Genomic DNA, 10246 nt, shown 5'->3' with positions numbered 1-10246 from the left:
GAGGGACTTCGTCAGCCTGGCTGCTAGGAAGGTCACCTAAACTCAGTGGAGGAGGCCAGGGCCCATCGTGGCCCGTCTGGACAGCTTGGACGGCCACATGGAGCCTCTTCCCTGCCTCTCCGAGTTGTTCCTAGAAGCCAGAAATGAGTCACTGTGCCAGGAAGGCCAAGCGCCTGGGGAGGTGCCCTGTCTCACTCACCCTCTTCTGCAGAGCAGTTTTGAGCTGCATCTCTGCTGTTCCCGGGCTGTGGGTGGCTACCTCTCTGAGCCCCAGTTTCTTTAGCTATTAAGTAGTAGAGATAACAAATAAGAAAAACATTTCCATCAGCCTTTACTGTGTGCTCATAAAATTTGCCTAAATTTGGAAATGTATGTGTTGCGGTTCCATAACACAACTATAGGCCCTGCCACAAACAGGCAAAAAGCAAGAAAGAGAACAAAACAACTTAATGTGGGCGGGTCCCACCTTTGCCTTCCTCGCACATCTGCAGCTGAAGCCATGAATCTGCTGAGAGTGTCTACAACACTGAGTGGGATGCTCACTTTTAAAGATTTGAATTAGCTTGTGTTCCTCCTCTCAATTTAAGAAAATTGGGAGCTAATTTTGACCATGAGAGTTGTCTTCAAGCCTAGATAGCAGTGGCTTCAACAGCACAGATGTCGTTCTTTTTCCTCTTGCAGTCTAGAGGGCAGTCCACAAGTGGTGTGCTCCCTTTGTTTCTCAACCTTTAGCAACCTCCATTCCCGGGTTTGCCTTAAGTTCAAGAATGGCTGTTGGAGCTCCAAACCTCACATCTGCATTCCTTCCAGCAGGAAGGAGTAAAAGGAAGAAGGGCAGGTATCTCCCCTTTTGGAACACACATTGCAAATTGCCCATACTTTCCACTAATAATCCCGTTGGTCAGAGACTAGTTCTGTGATCCTTACCTGCAAGGGATGCTGGGAAAGATGGTCTGTATTCTGGGCCACCATGTGCCCAGCTAAAACTGGGGTTCTATTACATTAAAATAGGGGACAACAGCTATTGGCAGAGGTCTGGCTGTTCCTGGTGTTTCAGGGCTCTTCTGCAGATCTGTTCTGAGCCCGTGGAGGCCCATGGAGGCTGAGTTCAAAGCAGCATCTTCCTGCTCAGAGACTCCCGTCCCGTGTGGGTGGCCAGAGAGGACAGGAGCAGGCAGGGCGGCCCATCCTCCTCGCCACCTGGAGAGCGCCTGCAAGTCCAGACTTCAAGATGGCGCCGCTGTTGCTGAGCGGGCCTCTCTCTGCTTGGAAAGTGTGCTCCTTTTCCATGGCTGGTGTTTTTCTGGAAGCTATTAGAACTCTCCGCCCAAACCAGATGATAATTACATGTTACCGATCTCTAGTCTTTGAGTTTTTCTCCGACTCCTTTTTAAAAGAGAGATATTTTTACTTCACATTGTGTTGGCAAAACCCAACCCTCTACCAGGCAGCGGGGAGTTATCTTGAGATTCCTCTGTGAATTCTCCTAGGGGAGGAGGAGGAAAGGCACCAAGTACGGATGGCAGAGTGTCATCATCAGGGGCAAAGGTCGGAGCCCCAAGACCTGAGGGGGGCCTGGGTTGTCCAAGGTCTCTGGCTCTCCTGGAGAACAAGGAACAAAGACTGGCAAGTTAGCAGTCCCCAAAGGAGTGGCCCTGGCTCTGCTCTCTGTCCGTCACGGCAGAGCTGTTGGTGGGGACTCCAGCATCCTGAGTCCACTGGAGTCTGATGGACCTGAGTTTCTGGTCCTGGGCCCCCCACTTTTTAGCTTTGTGCCTTGGCAAGTCTCTGCTCTTCCTGGCCTCAGAGGCTCCCTTTGGTGCCTGCCTCATGGGGTCCTTGCAAGGCCACGTGGGAGGGCCTATGGTGCACAGAGCACACAGCCCTGCTCAGTAGACAAGAGCTGGCCCTATTGTTGTGTGCCACCCCAGCCTTGGTGACAAAGCATCTCATTTGTCTATTTCCTGACTCACAAGATAGTTCCTGGGCCTTTTTTATTTACTTATTTATTTTAATCAGGCCACTTGCTGAGCCCTGCTGGGTGGGAGAACGGCTCCTCCGCTGGCTCTTGGCTCCTGCCCACTCTGGCTGCAGAAGAGACCATGTTGCCCACCTCCTGGGATAAACAGTGTGACCAGCTGAAGCCTGAGGGCTCTACCACCCCAGCAGCACTGGCTGGTAAGTGAGACCCAGGTGGGCACCGATAGTACCTGCCGCAGTGAGTGTGAGGTTGGGGGTGGACAGGCCAGGGCCCTGAAGGCCTGGGAAGAGCTGGAGATCACCTGGAGCAAAGAAAGGGCAAGCTGGAGGTCAGGGAGGTGGCCCTGGATGCTGGGGGAGCAGGTGGCAGGAGGTGGGTGGGGTGAGGAAAGGCCATCGAGGCTGTGGTGTCCCATGGAGGGACAGTCTTCACAGCCACCTCCTTCTCCCCTATTCTTTTTACAATGACTGTGAGGAAATAAACTCAAAGCTTTTATTTTAAAATTTAAATTTTATTTGAAAACTTTTATTTTAAAATTGATTTAAAAAAATAATAATTCTGCTTTCCAAATTATTTGTCTAAAGAAATTCAATTAATTCCACTGGCACAATCTCTCCACTGAGCATTCTTCTTGGAAATTCTTAGCAAAGGATAAAATCTCTCCTGTAAATTCTCTTCTTCAAGTACAATGGAGTGCTGTGAGATTTTTTCCATGACTGAATGGGACAGTTAATGGACTTGACTCATTGTTAGGTTTTCTACATGTTTAATCAGACATTGACTGATTCTGATTCTGTGATGGTTTTCCTTTTCTCTGTATATTCCGGAGCTCAGACATTTTAGGGCTCGGGAAGCATCAGTGGGCCTGAGGTTCGGACTGTCACTCTGTTTCAGCAGCCTGCTTCTTCACTGTGACCTAAAGACCTGGCAAGAACACTTAGAGGAGGAGAAGCTTCGGTGCTCAGGGTTCAGAGGTTCAGAGCATCGATGGCCGACTGCCTTGCTCTGTGCCTGAGGAGATGCCGAAGTGCAGGGCAGAGAACACATGGCCACCAAGAAGAGAGAACAGGGACAGGTATAAACCCAAAGGCACACCCCCAGTGGCCCACCTCCTCCAGCCACAGCCCACCTGCCTGCGGTCACCACCCAGTTCACCGACCAGGTTAAGGCTCTCATAATCCAATCGCGTCACCTCCAAGCCTTCTTCGTGGTCCCACACACGAGCTTTTGGGGACCCTCATGTGGGCCTGGTGTTCTGACTTCCATGCCTGGAGGTAAGATGGAGAAATGGAGACCCATCCTCCAGAGGCAGGGCCCTGGTTTCACCAGACTGGGGGTGGGGGAGGTGCTGCCGTTGTGAGCACTTCCGCGTGTTCACCGGTGGCTCTCCGTGTAAAGTGGGTCTCCTGCTCAGAAATCTGACACAAAGGTGTTCCCTGAGAGACTTGGTAAAGGACAGAACGTGTCTCCACCGGGAGCTTGACCATGCCTGCTCCCTGGCCTCTCCTGATTTTACCAAAGTCTCAGAGTGACCCTGACCAGCGGGTAATGATTACCAAGTCTGCATTTTATAGATAAGAAAACAGGAGCCGGGAGAGTTTGCCAAAGGAACTGGTTGACATGACAGAGCTGGTGGGTGACAAAGATGAAGTCCAAGGCTAGGCCGCTGGGCAGGGTCCAGCATGGAATGTGGGTGTGGTCACAGTTCTGCACAGATGCGGAGCAGGCTTCCTGGGCTGGACCCCCTGCTTCCTGGCAGGACCTGAGGCCCGTCAGGAGGGATACTGTGGTCCTCACTGTCCGAGGATGCTGGGGCCAAGCGTGCCCAGGAGCACAGCCCCAGGCGGCCCTTGGAAGTGTAGACAACTGACCAGTTAGAAGAGAGGGGGAATTTAAGAATTTTCTCCTAGTAAGTTTTAATAGTCGTTTCATGTTGGAATGGTATTTGGGATATACATTAAACATCATTCATGTTTAAAAAAAACGGGAACGTGGAGCCCGCACGTCTGCAGGACCCTCTCGGCGCCTCTCCGGGAGCCCTTTCCCAGCCAAGTTCTCTCCCTCCCTTTCCTGTTCATTGAAGGGGCTGGGCACCCATCTGAGTGAACTGGGTTGTTTGGGAGGCGGCCCCAGACAAGGCTGAGAGGTCAGAGGAGGTGAGGGACAGGGCAGGGCCAGACCAGTACAGGGTGTGGCTGGCCACCTTGTGGGCAACCAGAGCTCAGTCCTACTCAAGACTGCCAGACGGTTCAGAGAATACGCCTGGGTGACCCACAAGAGCAAAGGGACTGGGCAAATGAGGCCCTTCTGGTCTGGTGTGTGATAGGCAGAGGAAGATCCTGAGATCAGAGGAGACCCCAGGCAGCAAGACACAGGTGATCTCAGGGGGAAGTTGTCCCACAAGGACAGAAACTGAAAAGGCCAAGGGGAAAGGATGGGCACAGATGGCATTTGTCACAGTTCTTATCACAAACAATTACTCCTCTTGGAACTTAGGCCTTGAGTGGTTAATGCCCTGGGGTGAAAGCTGGGTGCCGCGGGCAGTGGGGAGGATTTGAATCCAGACCAAATGACCACAGAGCCACAGTCCCCAACCCCATGCTTGGATGACTCCTGTAAAGGACAGGGAGGAAGGAATCTTTCTCCAGAAGTTAAAAAAAAAAAAATTCATTTAAAACTCAACCAGGTTAGATGCTTTTAAAGATAAACAACTATTTTGAGCTCAATAAAAGCTTTTTAATAAGTTGAACATGATGATTCCAGCCTCTGCTCTCAGAGTTGTCAGGCATGGCAAGGAGGGGGAAGAAGAACCAGAGGGGAAGGTGCACAGTGTGTGTGCACAGGCATGCACACACAGAGACACACGTGCTGCACTCCATGGCTACAGAAACTCACGCACACATTCACTGATGCACACACACAGAGATGTGCACACGCAGAGACATGCACACACGCGGTGGCTCATGTGTGTGCACGTACAGATGTGTTTGTTTGAATTTATTTGCACACTGAAACCCATCACTTGCTCCAAACCGATCGCGAAGCTTTCGGGAGGTTTTATTTTTAGAAGTTCTCTTCTTCCAAGCAACTGTACAAAGCGCTCGAGCAAACACCGCGGGATCTGGCACAGGCGCCCGCGTGTTCCGTCTCGCTCGCTGGCTGGCACGTTCTTCTCCCACGGGACGTTCAGCCCGGGCCGCCACTTCGCGGGGAAGCCGGCGCGCGATCCTCGCGAGCTCCGCGGAAGAGCAGCAGACCCTGGGGACCGGTCTGCGCGGGCGAGAGCGGCGTGGCGGCGGGACAAGGACAAGCGCTTCGCTCCCACGGGATGCATCACGCCCAGGGTGGTGCGGTCCGCCGGGCGAGCTGCCTGGTGCCTTCCTCGCGGAGCCGGATCCTGCTCTGCCTTCTCAGCGCGCTCCTCCAGCCGCAGTCAGGGCCTGACCAATCAGAGCACTCCATTCCCTCCTCTGTGGTGATTGGCTCAGGGATGGGCACACGCCCCAATCCGGGCCAATGAGATTGGATTCTGGGACTGTTGCTTGGGGGGATTGACCAATTCCTTTCCCTGGAGTTCAGAGTAAGAAGGCGAACAGGAAATCAGCAGAGGGCGGGACTTGGATGGTGGACACAGTCACCGGTCGTAGCCCTGTGTACTTATGGGCCTGGCAGCTTATGATCTAGCTCAACTTTGGCATGCTGCTTTTAGTTCCCTTTTTTGCTAAAACCAAGGATAATTGGGTTTGGCCATCGATTTCAGAAAGAATTGATTAATAAGTTACAGTTAATTCAAAATGGTATAGAAACTTATTTTATCAGACAAGAAACCAAGAGGCTGCCTTAGCTGGTTCAAGATCACTGGGGAACATCTAGGGCCGGAAACAGTTTTGAGAGAATATAGTCAGTCCAGAGTCCTCTGTCACATGCTTCGTTGTAGCTTCTACTTGTTCACCCTTAGGCATGGGCTGCTCACTAGGAGTTACCTGGCCATTAATACCGGGAGTTTCTTAAGGAGACAATACTGTGTTCATCCTGAGAGGTGTACACCAGCTCTCCATCACAGGTTGTTTATAAAGATGAAGGAGGAAATACAAACAACCTAGATACCCAACCCAGGGGGATCAGGTACCAAATTAGGAAATCTATTCCTAATGAATAGAATTCATTCCTAATGAAATGCTCTGAGCTATGAGAAAACCGAATGTAGAACTGTGTTTATTGGTGTGGAGAGGTATTCACAGTGCATTGAGGGAAAATATACTTCCATTTTAAGATATTTGTGATTATGTATCACAGAAGAGTGTGAATCACCTTTCAGTGATTCATTGGTGATTTGTATTCTGTTCTTCCTAATTTCTTTCTATAATAAACATGGATTACCTGTGTGCGTAGAAAAGCTCAGGCAGCTATAACAAAGTGCTATAGACTGGGTAGCTTAGACAATAGAAATTTATTTTCTCACTGTGTTAGAGAATGGAAGTCTGGGATCAGGGTGCTTGCATGGGTGGTCTGATGAGGGTGCTCTTCCTGACCTGCAGATGGCCTCCTTCTCGGTGGGTGCTCAAGTGATGGGGAGGAGTCTGGTGTCTGTGTTTATTAGGGTGCTGACCTGATCAGGAGGGCCTCTCTCCCATCCTCACCTAGTCACTTCCCGAAGACCCCATCACCAAATGCCATCACCGTGGGGTTGGGCTTTGACATCTGAACTTATCTGGGGGATGCGATCCAGTGCACAGCCCTGTGTGAAAATGATAATGCCTGAACTCAGTCGTTTACACTGCTGGGACAAGCCCCGGAGAGCCACAGGTGACTCAACCATGCTGCAGGGTTGAATCTGAGTGCCATTGGTTCCCAGGAGCTGGACTGAGGTGGACAGGAAATGAAATGGGTGGTGGCCCAGGTGAGCCAAGGCCAGGCCAGGTCACTGCAGGGAGTCCAGACCCCTTCTCACCACATGTGGAGTCAGAAATAGAGATGCAGATGGAGTCCCAAAGGTAATCACAAAAGGATTCCCAAGGAAGGGTGGGTCTGTGCTGGGGCAGGGGCAGGGCTGCCCACCCCCCTCTGTTTAAGCAGGAAGGCACCAGCTCAGCCTGCAGGCTGATGAACCACAGCGGGAGGGACTCTGCTATTTGAAGAGGAAGTGGCAGCCCTCAGAGGGGGGGAGCAGGACCTCGGTGGCACCTTGAGAATGAAGCGAGGGCCTGGGGGACAGCTGGGCACCTGCTGCTTTACCTTCATAAAACTAATTGCAAAGCAGAATTCCGCAGGTCCCCTGCATGTGGGAGGGACGAGGGTCCTTGTGTGGCACTCCCTGGGGGAACTGCTGGACAGCTGTGCCTGCCAGGCCCATGGAAGCCAGGACTCAGACTGCAGAGGACACCCAGCTCACCACAGGCAGGTGGCCAGAGCTCTGTCTGCCACCTGGGTGTGCCCTGGGACCTGGTGGAGGGGAGAGTGCCAGGGTCAGGCTCAGGCTGTCTCTGGTCCCCATCCTGTCTTCTGTTTCACCTGATCATGCTCAAGGGGAGTCGCCTCCCTGAACCTCAGTTTCCTCATTTAAAAATTGAAGGCAGTGGCCATCTCTGCCTCCAAGGGGGTAAGGGCTACGTGCTACTCCAGGAAAGTGCTCAGTGTGACACCAACTCAGAGGAACTGGCAGAGGAAGTGAGCTATGCCACCATTAAGGGCACGGACTCAGAAGCCTCCTGTGCTGGCTTCTTGACACTGTGACAAAACCCCTGAGACAACTAGTTTAGAAAGACTAACTGTTTATCCAGCTCGCAGTTCTAAAGGTTCCATCTAAGATCAGCAGGGCTATTGCTTTGCCCTTGGGTGGGGAGCTGGGTGGCAGTGTGGGGGAGGGACTGGGAAAGCAAAACTTCTGTCTGTCACAAGACGGAGGACAAAGAGAACAGGAAGGGATGGGGTCCCACAGCTCCCTTTGAGGGTACACCCCAAGGACTAAAGGACCTTGCATCAAGTTCCATCTCCCAAGTTCCCTGGTGCCTCCCAGCGGCACCACTCTGGGGACCAGGCATTTAACACATGGGCATTTGGGGACGGTCAAGATCAGAACGGTAGCACCTCCCCCTGGGCTTCAGAGCACAGACCTGCTTGCACAGACTGAGCAGCTCTTTGGGCCAAGGATTCCTGACCTGACCTGGACACTGTGGGTGACACCAGTACTGCCTGCCAGTTACCAGGAGCCTGGGTCTGGTACAGGGCGGCACTGACATGGAAAGTGCTGGTTCCCGAGGGGAGAGGGCAGCAATCCCCCCACCCTGTGCCCTCAGCAAGAGGACCTTATAGAGCCTCCATCATTAGGTGGCTTGTGTTCCCTTCCCTCGGACCTGGGCCAGCCTGGGGCTTCCTTGGCAAATAGAATGTCCTGGGTCTCAGCTAGACATCAAGGGGACTTGTGAGCTTCTGCTCTTTGTGGGACCCTTGCCCAGCTGCCATGTGAAAGGCCTGCTGGAGGGCCAGGGACCACAGGAGCAGAGGCAGTGCTGAGGCCCACTTGGAACAGCAGCACCCACCATCCCAGAGCTGACCAGGAGGACAACTGAGCCTGGAGGAGAGGGCACACTGGCTCCGGTCAGCAGAACTGCCTCTTCAGTGTGTGAGGGCTCCTGAAGCCACCGAGTCCTGAGGTGGCTTGTTAGGTAGCAGCAGCTTGCTGACACGGCTATCTCGATCACTTGCGGTTGATGTTTTACATGTCCTGTGTTGGTGGACTTTGAGACCCTTTCTCCAGAGCCAAGACCCATCAAAGCCTCAGTTGTGCTGATTGTGCCCCCGTGCCCTGCACCAGGGAGCTCCATGCAGAGTATGCAAATAACTTAATAAAGACAAACTGTCCAAGTGGGCAAAGCACTGAAGAGACTTTTCTACAAAAATGTATAAAAGATCAAGGGGCATGTGAGAAGATTCAGAGCACCATTGGTCATTAGGGAAACGCAGACCCAAACGTCACTGAAGTGCCACAGCCTCTCGGATGGCCGTCTAAGAAGAAAGGAGAGAGAGCAAATGCTGGCCAGGATGTGGAGAAGCTGGACTCCTCACTCCCTGCTGGTGGACGGTGAACGGGGCTGCTACGACGCTGCACGCAACATCAACGTGTGATCCACGGAGTCTGCTCACGGGTCTGCGTCCAAGAGCAAGGCAGCATCTGTCACGGGCACACTTTCCATTAATGTTCATAGCAGCATTATTTATAAGACAGCCCCAAAGTGGAAACTGCCCACATGCCCACCAACTGATGAATGGACAGACAGACAGAATATGGTAAACAGAAAACTATTCAACAACAACCAAAAATAAAGAGCTGTTTCACTGGATCACATGAACAAAGCTTGAAAATATTTCACTAAGTGAAAGAAACCAGACACAAGGCACCATATCGTGCATGTCTCCACTTTTATAAATATCCAGAATAAGTAAATACGGGGAGATGGAAAGTAGACTCATGGCTGCCAGGGGCCGGGAGAGGGAAGAGAGGGAGCACTGCCATGGGGCGGGGGGAGTTCATGTTGAGAAAGTCCTGGAACTAGTGGGTATGACTGCACAGCTTTGTAAATATACTAAAAACTGTTGAATTGCGTGTTTATGAAACGTGATTTTTATGGTATGTGACTTATATCTTAATGGTTTAAATGAAAAGTTAAGAGAGAGATGCAGGGGAGCTTCTGTTTTCAGCTCTGACGTGTGAACAACTTGGATGTGATCCCTGTTGTCCTTCCAATAAGAGAAAGTAGAGCAAACTGGTCATCTGCGACTTTTCTTTGACCTATGAGATGAGCGAGGCCGATGTAAGGACATAGCAAGGGGTCAACCATCTGCAACCCAAAGAGAGAACCCTGGCCAGGAGCCCTGCTGGTCAGCATCTTGGTCGTGGGCTTCCTAGCTTCTGGAATCCAAGAAAATAAATTTCTACTGTTGTTACAGTCTGTAAACAAGTCAGGATGGCGCCTGGAAAATGTTAGGGTCTGTAAACAAGTCTGGATGGCACCTGGCAAAATGCCAGAGGGAGTGGTTTGTGAAGTAACGCCAGCGAGCCATTAAGTGTGGAGATTCCTGATTGGTTGACTGCTGTATCTAGTTTATGCTAATTAAGATAAGCTGTGTGGAATGTATATATACCCCTCCTGTCCTGCAATAAACGGCTCCCACTCCTGCTGTATCGATCTACACAAGTTGTTCATCACCCCCACCCCCACCCCCGGTAATTTTGCTGCAGCCGGACTGCGGCATACTGTTTATTCC

Source organism: Marmota monax, unplaced genomic scaffold, assembly GCF_021218885.2.
Source record: "Marmota monax isolate L192 unplaced genomic scaffold, Marmota_monax_Labrador192_F-V1.1 WCK01_AAM20220418_F8-fsc00014, whole genome shotgun sequence".
Lineage (NCBI taxonomy): Eukaryota > Metazoa > Chordata > Mammalia > Rodentia > Sciuridae > Marmota > Marmota monax.
The sequence above is the reverse complement of the archived record's forward strand: the minus strand, read 5'-3'. Positions refer to the sequence as shown.